This window comes from Diadema setosum, chromosome 10 (assembly GCF_964275005.1).
Source record: "Diadema setosum chromosome 10, eeDiaSeto1, whole genome shotgun sequence".
NCBI lineage: Eukaryota > Metazoa > Echinodermata > Echinoidea > Diadematoida > Diadematidae > Diadema > Diadema setosum.
The window spans coordinates 8,540,728-8,558,824 of NC_092694.1; positions in this window are offsets into that span (position 1 = coordinate 8,540,728).

Below are 18,097 nucleotides of genomic sequence, written 5' to 3' on the forward strand. Positions count from 1 at the left end.
GGAAGTTTGATTTGTAACGTGCATATGCATATTGTACCTTTTAAATCATGATTCCAATCTTGTTACATGTATATTTACCTTGTTATACTTATCTTATATATTTATCCTGTTAACTTTCAAATACTCTTGTTATATTGCTGTCTGCACCTTTGCCGACTGGTACCTTTACTTTGCTGCCTTTTTTCTCTTTTTCTCTCTTTCTTTTTTTCGCAAACTTATTTTTCTTGTTTGTGTTATTTGTATACCATAATTGGAAATGATTTATGTTTGTATGCCAATAGATGAAATCAATAAAACATATAAAGAAAAAAAGTTTATGGGGATTTGTAGTTTAGTCAGCGCTGACAAGTTGTCAGTCTCTGACAATTTTAGCAATATCCTTGGTTTTGATTGGCTGAGATGCTCTGGGGCCCGTTGCATAAAACTTACCGTTGAATTTCAATGGTAACTACCAATCAGCATCAAGGATTATAAAATTTACCGCTAATTTGAAGACTTACCGCTAGAAAGCAGCGGTAAGTCCAGTGGTAAGGGTTTTATGCAACAGGGCCCTGGTCACTGACTGTTACTATGGTGATTGTCAGAGACCGACAACTTGTCAGCGCTGACAACTTTCATGAAACGGTACCCAGAATCAGTATGGAACGGGTTAGGTTTTTCATCATTTTTGTCATATCATCCCAATAAGCATGACGTTGAATGCGTCTGGTTTACTGACATGATATTCAAAGAATAACCATGCAGACGATGAAATTGAGATAAAAAGGTTGTTGACAGTTTACCGGCTTGGTAGATTTCTTATGATACACCGTCCTGCAGCAGCGATGAATGCGTTCCATATGGAATAACACCAGTTATTTTTTTTTTCTTCATGTAAATGACATCTAAATACAATATTAAGTTCAATTTGATTTTATTTCATTTTCCAATCAAGGGATTTTTTTTTTTTTTTGGCATGCATAAACTAACATGTACATACATAGGTAGACATAGGCGTACTAGAAACATACAGCAATATAAATATAATTTTATATTATATTATATAATTTGTAAGATCTTAGTATACTGCGATTTGTTGAAGCATAGGCTCGCTCCGTCGAGCAAGTACCCTATAAAAGACTCACTACTAAAATGCACATGACATTTTATACGCATGATCGTGTTGCATTGAGGTATTTATACCATTGACGCTGAAAAAAAAAAAAAATGATGCTGCAACAACAGATTTTTACATCACACTTGCCCGAGTACAATAGTCTACAGTCATTTACTTTGCAATTACTGATTGACAAATTGCTCTAAATCGACGTCATTATTTTACTTTATGCCCATTTGATTTCGAACTTACCAATAGACTCATAATATTGATATTCTTTCTTTCTCGTTCTTTTCCCAAAATACTCTTGGCAAACTCTCCCGTATGTCAAGGGGACCCTTTGCTTTCTTTTCGTTCTTTCTTTCTTTCTTTTCTTTTCTTTCTCATTTTCTTTCTTCTTTTCTTTTTGTCTTTCTTTCCCAAGTCTCCCATAGTGAACCCACCCGCTTGTGTGCGTAGTAAGGGCCTACTGCATAAAGTTTATGGACGTGGACCAAGTGGGCCCAGGGTACGGGATGTCCCCAGCCTCATGAGGGAGATTAGAATGCATTTTTAGAATTGAAATTGAGTGATCTATGTAAAATTTCATATAAAGGTTGATATCAGGGCCGGCGCACTGTTTTCAAAAGTGTGGGGGCCAACTTCCGGGTTTCATGAGCTAACAAGCAAAAAAAAAAAAAAAAAAAAAAAGTCCTCAGCTCATCTATACCCGTCCACTTCCGGGTTTCTTCAGCTGACAAAAAAAAAAAAAAAAAAAAAAAAAAAAAAAAACGGTCCTCAGCTAATTCTCTCCCATTGTAGTACCTCTTACGTACTTCCGGACTTCCGGGTTGAAAAAAATGTGGGGGCCCAAAGTGATGGCACCTTATGTATTCCTTTGTGTGGTGCACAAAAAGTGTGGGGGCCCGAGCCCCCACGGCCCCCACGGCTGCGCCGCCCCTGGATATGACATCAACTTTTGCTGGACTCCGATGGCAATTATCCTGGTAAGGGCATGTATTCAGCTTCCCGATTGGCTGGTGCTATGGGAATTCGCCATTCCAGCAAAAGTTGTTATCCCACATGTTTTATGAAACGGGCCCTGGTGCAAACTTTGGCAGAATATTTTGCATAATGTTAAGTCGTAAAAAGTAAGAGAAATAAATATTCAGAGTCAGTGTGAATGGCTAAATCAGGGTATTTCCACCTCGTGATCGCACTAAATGTGCATCGTAAAAAAAAAAAAAAAAAAAAATCAAATTACAATCTTGTTATAGAGGTGTACCGGAGGGAGTGTGGGAGGGGATGTCCCCCTCTCACGGTATATAGGGACTAGGGAGCTTTGGTATTTTTGGAATCGGGTACTGACTGAGATATCTGCTGTGCACTTTTGCGGAGCTTTGCGATTTTTTTTTTTCAATCAAAAAGTAAGCGAAATGAATATCCTGAGACAATGTGATCGGCTAAATCATTGTATTCACCTCTCGTTCCGCACTAGTCTGGACCCTTTTTATCGATTCTTTTTTTCGCCGACCTTACGCGTTAGGCCGAGTGATCGCGCCCTCACTCGGCCTAACGCGTATAGTTGGCGAAAAAACAGAATTTATAAAAAGAGTCCAGAACTAGACTACTAGTATAGTTCCGCACATGCATCTGATAATGATGGAGATCAGACCGAAGGGGTGGGAAGGGTGTCCCCACCCTCCCCCTCCTCCCCCTCCTCCCCCGTCCCTGCCACCGGCTCGGGCCCCCACACTTTTTGTGCACCATACAAAGGAATACATATTAGGTGTCATCACTTTGGCCCTCCCCCCCCCCTTTTTTTTTAACCCGGAAGTACGTAAGTGGTACGTAAGTGGTACTAAAAAGAAATAGATAGAGTGTGATCGCTGTAGGGTTTTTCTTTCTTTCTTTCTTTCTTTCTTTCTTTTTTTTTTTTTTTTTTTTTTTTTTTTTTTGCTTGTCAGCCGAAGAAACCCGGAAGTGGAAGGGGAGAGATGAGCTGAGGACCTTTTTTTTTTTGTTTGTTTGTTTGTTTGTTTTTGCTTGTTAGCTCATCAAACCCGGAAGTGGTCCTCACCCCCCCCCCCCCTACTTTTGAAGATGCTTCGCCGCGGGCCCTGAATTGATATTGTTAATGAGAGGTCTGATGTACACTTTGGCGGAATCTTTGCCTTTTTTCAATCAAAAAGTAAGAAAAATAAATATCCTGAGAAAATGTGACAGTATAGGACAGTGCATTCACCTCTTGATCAGCGTATAGTAATAACAATAACAATAAGGTCATGTTATTATTTACCCAGGGTATATCCTCTTTAGTGTTGCCACCGCTCTACCAGAGGGCCCTGATATTGTTATTACCTTAATAGAACGTTGCCAGGTAACCATTTATACACCTGGGTCGAGAGGGACATTGTAGGTAAAAACATCTTGTCCAGGGACGTAAGCACTAGGCGGGATTCGAACTCAGTTCGTCCGATAGGAAGTCGGGAGTCTTATCAGGGAGGTGGGTCTTATCCACTATGCCACAGCGGAGATGAACAGAAGGGGGTGGGGATGGGGATGGTAGGGGGACGGTGTCCTCCTCCCACAAAAAAAAAAGAGCTTTTGCTTTTTTTTTTTTTTTTTTTTTTTTTGAATTGGAATTGAATGATCTGGTGCACACTTTTTGGGAATAAATTGTATTTTTTATTGACAAAAAGTAAGAAAACTATATTCTTAGATGCAATGTGACTGACTTAAATCATCAATCTGTCACCTCTTGATCCGCATGTGCGTCTGCGCCTAAATTACGACGGTCCGGTGGAGACACACCCATTTAAAGTTCTGTGGGTGGAGAGACTGAGGGAGATCATTGTATAGCTCTCCTCCCAAAAGAGGGCGCTTTTGCATTTTCGGGTGTCGAGGATCTATAAATGCACTATAAGGTCCTATTCTTTTGGTGCACTATTCTGTATGGAAAAGTTTCAATCACTTTTTAAAGGCGTAATTTTCCATTTGCAGATGAGACAAAAACCCAGCATCAGTGCTTCAAAATAGTTCTAAAATGTGAGTTAGGGATAGAAACAACCAATGTAAAAATTTGAACCAGTATATTCGATGTTAAGTATTGTTAAATATACGAAATGTGAACAATATAAGAAATGTTTCCAGATATGGTTTGATGAGAAAAATAGTGATGCCTCCTTATATTTTTGGCTTTATTGCAAAAAAAAAAAATGTATATGGTAGGATGTTTTGTAATACAGCTGACCTACACAAGAGTCATATGCATCGAAAGTGATATCTTGAATTTTTTTAAAAATCACTGCTCCCAAATGTAAATAGAACCTTTAACCTTCTGAGCATGTTCGCAGATACAAATTCCAGCAAAACAGTTACTGCTCAGTAAAAGGGAATAGAGAAAGTAGACTATTAAGTGGCAAAAATCAAGGGCTTTATGGGGGGGGGGGGAGCGGTTCCCTCAGATAATTTAAAGAAAACTGTACCACGTGTACCCGTCCCCCATAATTTTTTTCAGTAATGATAATAATGATGATAATAATGAACAACAACAACAGTAATAATAATAATAATAATAACAATAATAATGATAATAATATTAGTAATAATGACAGTGGCTATTTGTAAAGCGCACAGGTCCACCTTTCAGCGCTCATGATAGAGATTCAAAAATTAATATCAATTTAAAGTTACACATTGGTGTAATAGCGCGTGATAAGGCTTATCATTAAAATACGTTGCTTTGAACGAGTGGACATTTCAGATTTTCTCGGGGGGGGGGGGGCTATGAAATAGCTTGTATCTCTGATAATTGCATGAAAATTTAATGAACCAAGCAATTAAAATCATAGACGGATTACATATAATATCATTGTTGTTGTTTTTGTGTGTAGGGTCTGTATGTCACATTTGGAATGCTGAACACGATGGACCTAAATCAGTTTTTTTTTTGTGTTTTTTTTTTAGTAGTAATAATACAGGGTACTAATGCGCCAATTCCACATGACTAATGTGCTCAATGCGCAGTTGCATAGGAAAAGTGAATTATGGAAATTAATACAAAAATCATTACACACTCATGAACATTGAAGTAAATGAAACAATGAAAAATAAGAAATTTCTTATTGCACAATTACTTTACTGGAAAGCAATCCTAAACAGATGAGTGTTGAGGGCAACTTTAAAGAGATCGCACAGTTTTGGTTGAGACCTAACTTCAGGTTTCTAACACTTTTTGGTGAGATAGTGAGAAACCTCTTGATGAAATATGAAAGAGCCTGTAATTCTAGAAGAAATTCAAAGTTTATTTGACGAAAATTGCTTCTGAGATGGCTGAATACCCAAAATTGTGCAATCTGAATAAAAGGTGGGACCCGCGTCTTTTATTATGATGGCTTTGTCTTACTTTGTTTTTGGATGTCTCAGCCATTCCAAAACCGATTTTAACTTTGAATTCCTCTTAGAGTGGTATGCTCTGCTGTTTCATAAGTAGTTTCTTGGTATCTCACACACACACACACACACAAAAAAAAAGGTAAAAGCCCATTCCTCACATCAACCAATACTTATACTATCCCTTTAAAGCTGCAGTCGACATCTGAAATGTAAGAGATAACTGATTCCACATTGTTGGTAAAGGTCTATAGCATGTGGATATATGAGACCCCCCCCCCCCATGATTTCTTCGTTTTGGGAAATCAATAACAAGCAACGCTCAATCGAATGCTCTTAGATATCTGGGAGGATTAAAGTGTCAGCAAATTAACATTGTATTCTGGGGCAGAGCCATGACAAGATGCAATGAAAAGAAAAAGCAATTAATGATTCACAGAGACACGGTTTAATTGTTTTTAATTCTAATACTGAAGACGTTCGGAAAGCTCCTGCGCGAAACAGTGATGTGCGTCCCTTTATGAAATGTCCCTTTTATGGCGGAACCCCCCCCCCCCCCACAAACATTGCGAAGTGCTTGTAACGAAAGCTGCGTAAAGTGGGTACCCCAACGTATACTCGGTGACTTGTAGTTGGCAACTTGGTGGCAACTCCAGTCTCCTTAAATAACAGTTTTCAAGACGTCTCTGCGACGTCTCCCTCCCGGAATCTACCCGAGTCTCCGGGTAGTAGCGCGAGAATCGAACGTGGTCGATTTATTGGAGACTTTTTCCAGTCTCCAGTTGGTCTGGGAGACGTCTCCGCGACGTCTTCGCGGCGCGGTCAAGTCGCGGAGGCTAATATTATTTTGTCTGGAGGTCACCAAGACGGAGAGTGACCATTGGCGACCAAACACGGTGCGGAGACATCGCTGATCCCACATTGCAGAGACGTTTCTGCCACTTGAGGACCAAGAAAATTACCATCTTGTTTGGAGACGTCTTTGAAGTCACCCTAGAGTCGCCTTCTTGCAGAGCTTTGAGTCGCGGCGACTGATCTCCTTTCAAGTTTGAGGTAGTCGCTGAGACGTCTTCTCCTTAAGTCAATACCAGTGAGAAAGGGCCTCTTAAGCTTCATGGTATAACCCCCCCCCCTTTTCTTGAACTATGTACTCCTATTGAAAAACCATGGCAACGGGCCTGAGAATTGAGTGTTCACAGACATCTGTTTGATTTTCTGACTTGTACTTGATTTCAGTTTTCATGCAATAGGGCCCAGGCAGGGCGCAGTCTTATAAAACTTGTGATAGAAATCAATCAATCACAAATTTCTTGAAAGCTGCAATTAATCGCAACCTGTGATTGATTGATTGAAGTTCTCCGTCTTAATTTCAGTCATAACTTTTTTATAAGATGGATTTGCATTCAATCGTAAAGTTGCGATTGATGTGAATCAATCACAAGTTTTTATAAGACGGGGCCCTGGACCAATTACAATATTATTGTATCAGTTCAAGGTGACACATGATGTTTTTTTTTTTTTTTTTTTTTTTTCCTCCTGCGAAAATTGCTCCGGTCTTATTCTTCTCTATTAAAGGTAGGGGATACCTTTTACAGACCTCCCAAAATGCAGCAAAACATTAAATATGAACCTCAGGGGACTTGTTTAGGCCACTGCTGAGAAATTTGGAAGTCAACAGTTATCTACAATTTGAATAATGCACAAAACTCAACTACTCAGTAGTTCTGTGTGTCAGCCACACTTAAGCCTTTTTGTTGCAGTCTTCTGTATTTTTTTAATCTATAAACACAAATCTAAAAGTATAAGAGCTGATGTAATAACATATAGAGTGTGTGGCAAGAATGTATATAGAAATGTTTGTAAGTTTTGATGAACTTTCTTCACAAAATATACATGATGGACACACATGCAGTGCATGGGTCTGCAAAGGTAGCCTAGTAATGTACTGGAATTTACGGTGAGCCCCGAAAAAAATTCAATTCAAAATCTAACGGTCAATAAAAATGTACTAAATGTTACCTTCCACTTTCAATACTTTATGGGAGTTTCTAAAATGATACTCTCTTCAACATACCACTGTATTTATACAACTCTTCATTTAAGGCATGCAAATGGGATTCCCTACCTTTAAGGACTTAGGATTATACAATCATGTATAAAGGGTTAGGATTGCGTTGGATCTTAGAGTTATGTTTGTGGGTAGAAGTTATGTCTATGACTTACCTTGCACACTTTTCGTGGGAGCTACTGCATTATTTCTATTTATTTGTTTATTTATTTATTTTTGTCGCAGGAGCAAAACGTAGTTCAGAGTGGGTCAATCGCATATTTACCATTTACTTCAAGGGCGCCCTCTGCCGACTTGCACTCGCACAGCTAGCTACAGGGATGCATGCGCATGCACAAATTTGCGTACTAGGCCTAGGCGCAGCGCGGCTGCATGCATAAACATGCTGCAGCTGCTGCATTAGCATCCTCTCATCATCGATCGAGCCGAGAGCATCGGCGTCACAATCATGCATCATTCATCAACGAAGATTTCATCACAATTGTTGTCCGATGAGTCAAACTAGGTGGAGATATTCTGCTGAAGAGATTCCTTGCATTCGACCGAATGACAGGTCATCTGACGTGATAAGACAGGTAAGTCTCACCGTATTCAATGATGGTTGTCACTGTAAGTTTCCGTATGGTGTTCATTTCACCGCCAGTGACAAGGCTCGATGAATGATGGTAATGAATGATATTGTGCGAGTGGGCGTTCTAATAAAATCCGCAGGTGTATCGAACCGTATTAATGTCAGTCCCACATGTATGAAAATATGTAGAGTTTGCTGTAGGCTTGGACATCTAACGTTTAGAATCTACCGTTTCACGTTACCTAGCTACACTTTAATAGCTTAGACTAGCATCTAGTCACTAGATAGAACTAGAGTTTTTGAACAGGTGCCATCAGATTCTAGCCCGACCAGACACTGTTACGCTATGCGAAAACAGCCTGTCGCGACGTACCATGTACAGCGACTGGGCTGTGTATAGTTAATCAGATTCTAACAGTTACAGGGGCGGATCCAGGAATTCCGTAAAGGGAAGGCACCTTTACAAAATTTAGAGCCATACCATAGATCTAGTCATCATACTAATAGATCTAGTCTATTTCTATAATAAAGTTTAGTATTAACGGTTATAGGCCCTAGACCTATTCTGTGAGGCAGTTTGTGTATTTTAATATTGGCATGGGCAGCGCCATTACTGCGGTGTCCCGGCCGACTCCCCCCCCCCCCCCCCCCCCACCCCCTCCCTACATTAGCACACGCATGGAATGAAAAACTGATGAGCCAATAGGTGTCTCGTACTGAGTGCATGAACGCTTGCTTAATGCGCGAACCTTTGGCTTTGTTACAAGTGCGCGTACTCCTGCTACAAGTGCGTGATAAACATGTTGCCCGTGGTGGGGTGGGGGAGAGGAGGGAGGTAGGCTGGGACACCGCAATTTGAGCTAATGGCTGCGCCCAGTGCCACAAATTGTCTGCTGCCCTCAACGAACCCGAATCAGTCTATAGACTAGAATGGTCTAGAGGGGGCGCACATGCCACTTCATTTTTTTATTTTTATTTCTTTTGTTTGAAAAAATAAATAAATAAAGAGAGGTGCGCACGCGCCAAGCCCGGCCAGTGCGCCCCGATCTGGATCTGCCACTTTCTGTTCACTTCTAATTAAAAATTTATTATTTCTAGACTTCCTATGTGGTTTTCCTGTCCACATACTACCCTGGGATCCCTGGATAGACTGTTGCCCGTTGGCGTCGCGTCTGCAGCACCACTCTGTGTGGTTCTGTCCTGTCATTTACTGAACTGTGACTGTCAAAACTTTGTTCTACTCAGATATTAATATTCTAAGTGAGTAATTCCAAACTGTGCTTTCTCACCAGCCAGTGATCACGGCACAGGTCAGTAGGATCTGGATCCGCCACTGTTCTAATTATTTCTTACGTGGTTAGCCCGACCAGACACTGTTATGCTATGCGAAAACAGCGTCTGACGAGCACGGCATGCAGCCTCGAAGTGAGGAACCTCAACACAACTACAAAACTTAGGAACATGTATACTTTTCTCCTTTAAACAGAATACTTTACTCACGTTAAATGCATGTTTCTATTACAGAAGAATAGTTCGCCACACTGGGTCCATGGAGACCACTTGCGATAAGTCCGTGGAACAAATAAATGACACTTTCTGGCGCAATTCCTGACCGTCGGGCTTCGTCGTTGCAGGATTCAAAATGGCGCCTTGACTTATGCGCATGCGTGACCGGATGTGCTCCAGAGCGAGCGTGTGTGCGTTGAAAGTGTCGAACAAACCTTGGCGTCTGCTACACAATAAACCGTGGTATGGAGCTCAATGTTCCTCTCCCGACCAGACGCCAGCCGCCGCCAAGCCCAGTACAGTTTATAGAGCTCTATACTAGTAACCGTGCGTACGCTGCTTGAGTGTAGCAGCACGGTCGACAGCGCGACCTTTTGAAAGGGCATTCACATCACGTGACCACCCGATATCTAAACTTGGCCTGGCGTGAAAGATTGTGTACGGTGTGGACATGCTGGATATGATGATCAATTTCGGTAAGTTTCATTACGTACATTTGAATACTGATAGCATCAGATGTAGAGTAAATATTGAAGAGTATACTCGATGAGTTTGAGGTGACAAAAATGATCGTAAGTATCAAAAGTCAAAGCTATCGTGATACGATTACGTCGCTCTCCTAGTGGTTGGTGGTCGCACTCGTACAGCCCTGTCACGACGTACCATGTACAGCGACTGGGCTGTGTATAGTTATAACGTGGTTAGACTTCGTAGAGTCTATTAGTATGTGGTTTTCCTGTCCACGCTACCCTGGGATCCCGGGATCGACCGTTGGCATCACGTCTGTATGATCCTGTCCTGTCATGTACTGAACTGTAGGCCTAACTGTCAAAGCTTTGTGGCTTTGTGCAGCTGTGTAGGGCATTTCGTGAATGCAGGCATTTCATTCCTTTTTCTGTTCTAATTCAAATTGTGCTATCTTACCACTGATCACTACGTGGTCATCCAGGGGTTTAGGAGCCACACACTAAAATACATGTATGACCTAGTGTCCTGGAAATGATACATGTTGATATTTCCTATTTAGGCCCAGGTTATGTACAGAATATATTCTGACATGGTTTTTTTGTTATATAATTCAGCCCCCTAAAACCCAGGATAGCCCATTGGGCATTTCACCCCCAGTGAACAATGATCCAGGTGCTGAATTAATCAACATCTACCTTTTGGTAATTATTTGTAACTGTTCCTCATAAAAGTTTAATTAAAGTATGGTGACTGTTGACAGAAAAGCAGAGGAACAAACAAAGCAACAACAACAACAAAGCTTACAGTACCGGTATGGCAGAGGTTTTTATCAATTATGAAATTATTTGCACTTCTCATGACTAACATTTGTTTTTCTTACAGATTGTGCAAAGTTCAGCAAAATTCTATAACTTTTGAAAATCTAACATGCCTCTTTGTTTTGGTTTTAATGTCACCTCAATCATACTGATTTTCATGAGTGTATATTTACTCTGTCAATTCATTGGTTCGTGGATGAACTATAAAGAATTCAACATGTTAAACAGATGGGCAGTGGAGTACAGGTGTTGTTATTGGCTTCAAGGTTCTTTTGATATTGCATTTGGACCACATTCTCTACATATAATCTTTAATATATATTTTTTTTTTCTCAGAAAGATCATGAAATTTATTTCATCTATTTTTATGCCTTTACTTGAGATGACGCTGGAAGCTTTGAATTGTTATGTTTTGCTTTTTTTTTTTGGTTGCACAGCATCTCACATCTTGTATAGAGATTAAAAAAAAAAAAAACAAGAGTAAACTATTAAACAAACAAACCAACTGCTCAATAAAGCATGGTAGTTTGGTATATTGTTTTAATACCTGGTCCAGGTAGGCAACATGAAATGCAGATGACTAGATTTTTGGCAAAATCCTGCTAGGGTACAGGTCAGAGATACAAATTTGTACAGCTGTAACTGACTTTTTCGAGAAGGATGTCTGGTGGTACCTACCCATCGTGATATTTTTTATTTGTTTAAATTTATCATTATTTTTTTTTAAGAAAGCGTAGAAATAAATTATTTCCTTGGAGTGATAGTGCTAGAAGTTAAAGGTAAAAAGTCATACACTTTTTGATGATCCCAAACTGATGGTAGAATAAAGGTCAGGGTCAAATGTTACTGTACTTTGGTGTAAAATGTTATTCTTTTGAAAGCCTTGATATCTATGCTATCCCATAATGAGTGTCCATGGTGAGGATAGAATGAGTAAAAAATTAATGGCCTGAAAGTACAGGGGTCACAGTTTACGGTCAAAGGCCACCAAAATGCAGCAAAAATGTTTTATTTATTTATTTATTTATTTTTTGGTCATAAATTGACATCCTGTAAGATACCAACTTCGTAATATCGGCTTCATTAGAAAATATTTGAACTGCTCTTCTACTGAAAAATTAGTCCATGCCTTGATATCTTCTAGGCTCGATTTTGGAAACTCTGTCTTATTCAACTTACCACAAACTCAGCTCTCCATGCTACAGAGGCTTCAAAATGCGGCAGCACGCATCATCACACTATCCAAGAAGCACACTCACATCACCCCTATTTTGAGATCACTTCATTGGTTACCAGTCAAAGATCGCATTATTTTTAAGATTTTACTTTTGACTTTTCATTGCATTCAGGGCGCTGCTCCTCAGTATAACATTGACTTACCCCATAATTACATCCCTGCTAGATCTTTATGCTCATCCAACTCCGGTTCTCTGATAATTCCAAGATTCACTACAATATGGGGCACACGTGCCTTTGGCCATGCTGCTCCCACCTTATGGAATAACTTACCTTCAGCCGTAAGAAATTGTTCTTCATCAGACTCCTTTAAAAGCAGTCTAAAAACTCACTTGTTTAAAGCCTCAATTTGACTACTTATTACATGTACTTGATATTTGTATGTCCTTTATCTCCTTCACTTTCTCTTCCTTCCGCGCCTAGAGCACTCTGCAGAGTGGATTTGGCGCTATATAAATCATATCAATTATTATTATTGTACAGCATGTCCTATGATTATGAAGAGTTATAACTTTGAAATGCTCCCTTCACTTGCACAGATTCTTAAAGGTCAGTCCTTTGTATAGTGAAGATCAATGAGCTTCATTGAAATGTCCCTGGTACATGAATGACCCTATTTGTACTAAAGACAGTCTTTTAAAATCTGTATTAAAGAAGAGGAGGCATCATAGTGAGCCAACTGTGTGGCAGTCAACTTGTTCAACACAATGTAGATATTTTAAAGGCATAATTTACCAATTGCAGAAGAAACAAAATCCCAGCATCAGTGCTTTAAAATAGTTTTAAAACGTGAGTAAGGGCTAGAAACAATCGCTGTATAAAATTAAATCCGTATAATCAATGTTTATTGTACACAAAATGTGAACAATAGTTAAACAATAAAAATGTTTCCAGACTAAACTGTCTACAGTTATGGTTTAATGAGAAAAATGCTGATATCTCCTTATATTTTAGGTTTTATTGCCAAAATTTTATATGGTAGGTTGTTTTGTGATACAACAGACCTACACAATGCATCAAATGTGATATCTTGAACAATTTTTAAATCACTACTCACAAAGGTAAACAGGACCTTTAATCAGTCTGATGTAGTTTACCTTTCCCTGAAACTCAGCCACTAGCAGCCCTGTTTCTTATGTCACAATCTAGTTTCTCTCTTTCTCTCTTTCAATCTGTTTCTCCTTTGTTGTGGTGTTATGATTTTTTTTCTCATGCTTAATTAAGTTTTGTTTTGTGACTGTCTACATATGTAGAGACATCTGAAGTGCAGAGTAAAGTGAATAATGATTATTATTATTATTATTTTTTTTAGAAGATCCTTCTTCATTACAATTAAATATCCAAGATAAAGTTTTATTATTCATTTTTTTTTTTCATGAAGGAGAAGAGGTGATTTCTATACACTGTAGATTGATTCTGTATAATGCAGATGCAACAACAGAGTGGCTTTCGTCACTGATCTCATGACATTAGGAGACTACAGAAAAGACTGAAAAGTGTCCCAGCCATGCGTGCAAACTGTGTAACAGTGTTACAATGGGGCCCCAACACTTTCGATTCACGTATTACATAATACTTGGGACTCTTTGATTTAATTCCATACATGAGTAGATGTGCACAAAGGGTGATGCTTTTTATGGCTTTGAGCCATTTAAATCTCTGCGATTGTCTGCACTGCCACTGCAGTTAAAGTCAGCTGTTGTGTTTATGATGTGTTTGACAATAAATTGACCAGACTGAGGTGGAAACTATTTCATGCAGCATTGCTGCACATATTTGATATACATTGTACACTGTACCTATCATAAACAGATAAGACTCCCTAGGAAGTGCTGTGGGTTGTGTTTGAATTTGTATCAAAATGCAGTTTGCAAGGCAGCAGATGCATTCAGGTTTTGATAGTCCTGAATCCATATATGAATTAATAGTTTACTTATTGAAAATATTCTTGCAGCCCCAGGATTTATTTAACCCGTTGAGGACGGTTTGATTTTGCTACAACACGCATTTCCCATAGACACCTGCCCGAGTATACTCGGGACTCGTCCTCAACGGGTTAAGCATTGTGTTTTGACTCTTTTTTTTTTTTCTTGTTCACAGATATGCAGTAATCAGAAATATACGCGTTCACATTGGTCCCCGCGACGCGGGGACAGCCACAAGAGATCTTATCTTTTTTACGACTGACCGTTCACATTGGTATCTCATCTGTCCCCGCGCTGTGGGGGCAATTGGGGCTTGGTGCGAGCTGTGCCAGGCATAGCGCATGCGCACATTTGATGACCACAGCTGGACGCTATCAATTTCGCCCCAAGGTCACTCTCCCCTCCAAATTTTGTCCCCGTACCCGACTTGCTTGGCGGGGACGGGGGGGCAAGTCCCAGTGAGCGTTCACATTATGGTTTTGGAGGAGAAAGTCCCACAGCTCGGGACTTTCCCTGCGTCGCGGGGACCAATGTGAACGCGGGGTAAAGTACAAGTGTACCATAAAAGTTATAAAACAAATATAATGCACAGTTCTCAGGAAATGAATTATAAATTAATAGAAAACTAAATTGAACAAATAGTAACCAGTTTCATTATTGAGGTAAGGATCCTCTGTGCAGTAGTTTCACTCATTGGGTAAGAGCTGATTGTAACCATCACAATATAATTTACAATGTAAAAAAAAAAAATTGGTGAGATAATGAGAAACCTCTTATGAATTATGAAAGAGCATGTAATTCCACGAGGAAATCAACTTTTATTTAATGAAAATTGGTTTTGAATGGCCGAGATATCCAAAACAGAGTGATTCTAATAAAGTGTGGGACCCACCTTTTATTATGGTCGCTTTGTTTTACTTTGTTTTTGGATGTTTCATTCATTCCATACCCGATTTTCATCAAATAAACTTTGAATTCCTGTTGAAATGGTATGCGCTGTACTATTTTATAAGTGTTTTCTTGGTATCTCGCAAAAAGTTAAAAGCCGAAGTCTCATCTCCACCAATACTGTACTATCCCTTTAATGCAATGAGCCACTCACATGATTGCATATTTAATAGAAAAGATGATGATGTGTCGTTGCCTCAAGGTGCTTATATTTATACAATGTGAGTGTATTATAACAATATTGTAATGGTTAAATTTTCTCTTGGTAATAATGATTAATCAACTCAAACCCTTTCCTTCTTTTTTTTTTTAACAGGGTCATTTTTGCGATTGAAATTGCTGCAACTCTGGAGTGGTTTTAATTGTTGACCTCCATGGTTTGACAGAGGATCTATTTTCTTTGAAAAAGTTTTTTTTTTTCTTTTTTAAATTTGAGATATGAATCTATAGTGAAAATTTGATAGAGAGAAAGAGAATAAGATATTTATGATTACCTTGAAATCATTGTGTCTCATCTTATTTGCATCTAATAGTATGAAAGGCCCCAAGACAAACCCATCTGCCAGAGAGTACAGAAAATTTACTGTTGGACAAGAAAAGTGAGACAGCATTTGCCATTTAATTAGCATGGGGCGCTTACCATGTATGGAAGTCTGAGTGCCCCTTGTTTTAAATATGAAAGTACGGGAGAAAGATTTTGTTTTGTAGGACTTCAATACCATCATATACGTGACGCTGAAGGATTCTCAGTCTTCTGGAAAAGCACATAAAACTATAGAATTTCGTAACTTTATTATTGTTGTTGTTGTTGTTATTTTTGTGAGGGGATGGGATGGTCCTTTAAAAAAAAAATACAAATCTGTCACTTTTCTACCTGTTCTATTACGTACACATACATTTGTAGATACTCTACTTCACTTGCTCTGCTTATCAAAGTCAGCTTCAAAATAAAAAAGTGCATGAATTTTTCCGCAAAATTTGCGAGGAGCCAAGATTTGTATTAAGATGCATGCAGAACTTCTTGTCTATACTACATGCATTGAACGCTAGCTGGTAAAGGTAAATTTTATGCCACGAAAATGGCTGTCGGCTCCAATTTGTGAATTCTGGTTTTACAAATTACAGTACTGTACAGTTGTATGTAACCTAGAGTACGGTACTGTGAGTGCAAATCAATGTCTATAGCTGCAAAGCCATAGGCTTCCTACTGACCAGGGGGATGTTTCGTCAACGTTTGTCAGCGCTGACAATTTCAGCAAAATCCTTGGTTTTGATTGGCTGAGATGCTGTGGTCACTGACTGTTACTATCATGGTGATTGTCAGCGATGACAACTTTTTGCGCTGACAAACGTTGATGAAATACCGTGTACCCCCTGCTTCATGTATTGATGGACCATCCATGTGAACCTCATCTTGCCATTGGGTGTGTCACATTGCACATGTACCTTTGTACATAAAAACAAGCACACACACACACACACACACACACACACACCCTCCCACACACATACACACACACCCTCCCACACACATACACAGACTCATACCAGTCAGGTATACAGATGTACAAAATTGTAGCTGTGCAAGAGTATACTGTATACCATTATGTCCGTGAGTTGTGCATTTGATGGATGAATTCTTACTCGTGGATCAATAATATAGTCTGCACAGCTAATGACAGGTGGGTATAAAGGCAACTCAGCCTACAATCTGCAAGATTATGAACACTAACAGTGTACATTTGTAGTGCCTCCTTGAAATTGATTGTTAAAATTGTTTTGCTTTTGATAGGAAGTAGGAATTCTATTTGAAGCAAATGTAAGTAATGTATCATTTTATGTTGATATTTTGATATCTTGTTTCAAAATGAGTTAAAGGTATTATTTACCATTTGCAGATGAAACACAAAAACTCAGCTTTAGTCCTTCCAAATAATTCTAAAATGTGAGTTAGGGATAGAAGCAACCATTGTAAAAATGTTAACTTAAACATAAAAAAAAAAATCACCACTCCCAATGGAAAACAGTACATTTAAGATGTGTGTTCACAATTTCTCTCTTCCTGACACGGTATTTTGATTCCCAAAGAATATAAATGGATGTATTAGAATTTCAGCCATTTCCATGCCACTGCGTCTCTTGTGCATGCATTAGTGCTTTAATACAACAACAACAACAGCAACAACAACAACAACAACAACAACAACAACAACTACAACAACAACAAGCATTTTATGGCCTGTCATTTGCAGCATGATTAACCATGATGTGTAGCATGATTAATAATTTAATACCAATTGCCCCATTGGCTTGATTAAATGCTAATTGAATACAATGACAACTACTGTTTGCTCCAATGATCGGTGGACTTGTTCAGCTCACTACATCATATAATTACAAAACCAACCATAAAGATACTGTATGTATGTAGATTATTCCATCTATTGGCTCTTCATTAGTTTCAAAGTTTCTTCTTTTCTCTTGGGCAGAAATGTGGTTCTTGTAGCTCACATGTTGAAATGATGAACAACCATGCCAGGAAATAGTGTCTGATGTGTTGTATGAGGGCAGTTCCAGTGTTGGGGACGTCACATTTCAGACAATTTTAGCAACTTCATTAGATCATTATAAGATAACAAAAGATTTTCATTCTGAACTCATCCTTGCTCTTGTAAAAGATGGCAACTGTTGTACTTAGGAATGTAGAGAATGTTCTGGGTTTAAAGTTTAAAGTCACTCTGGGGAAATTAAACAGAGGTTTCTTGACTTTATGTGAGGATGTGACAGTATATGATGTCTTCAGTGGACTAACATTTTGACCCTTTTGGATTTAAAGGGAAAGTCCGGAATATTTTCACAATTTCACGTCATGTAGTCCATAAAATAATTGATGGCTCATAGATTTGTAAAATTTATTGTGGTCCTTGAGCAGGGAAACCAATACTCTGAAAAAACAAACAAATTACACTGAACAAGGATGATGACATACAATGTAGGCCTACAGCAAGTGTAGGAGGCTCACCTATTCCAGAAATGTAGCTATGTTTCCATTACAGTACGGCTTGCTCAACAAGTTCACCTACGGGT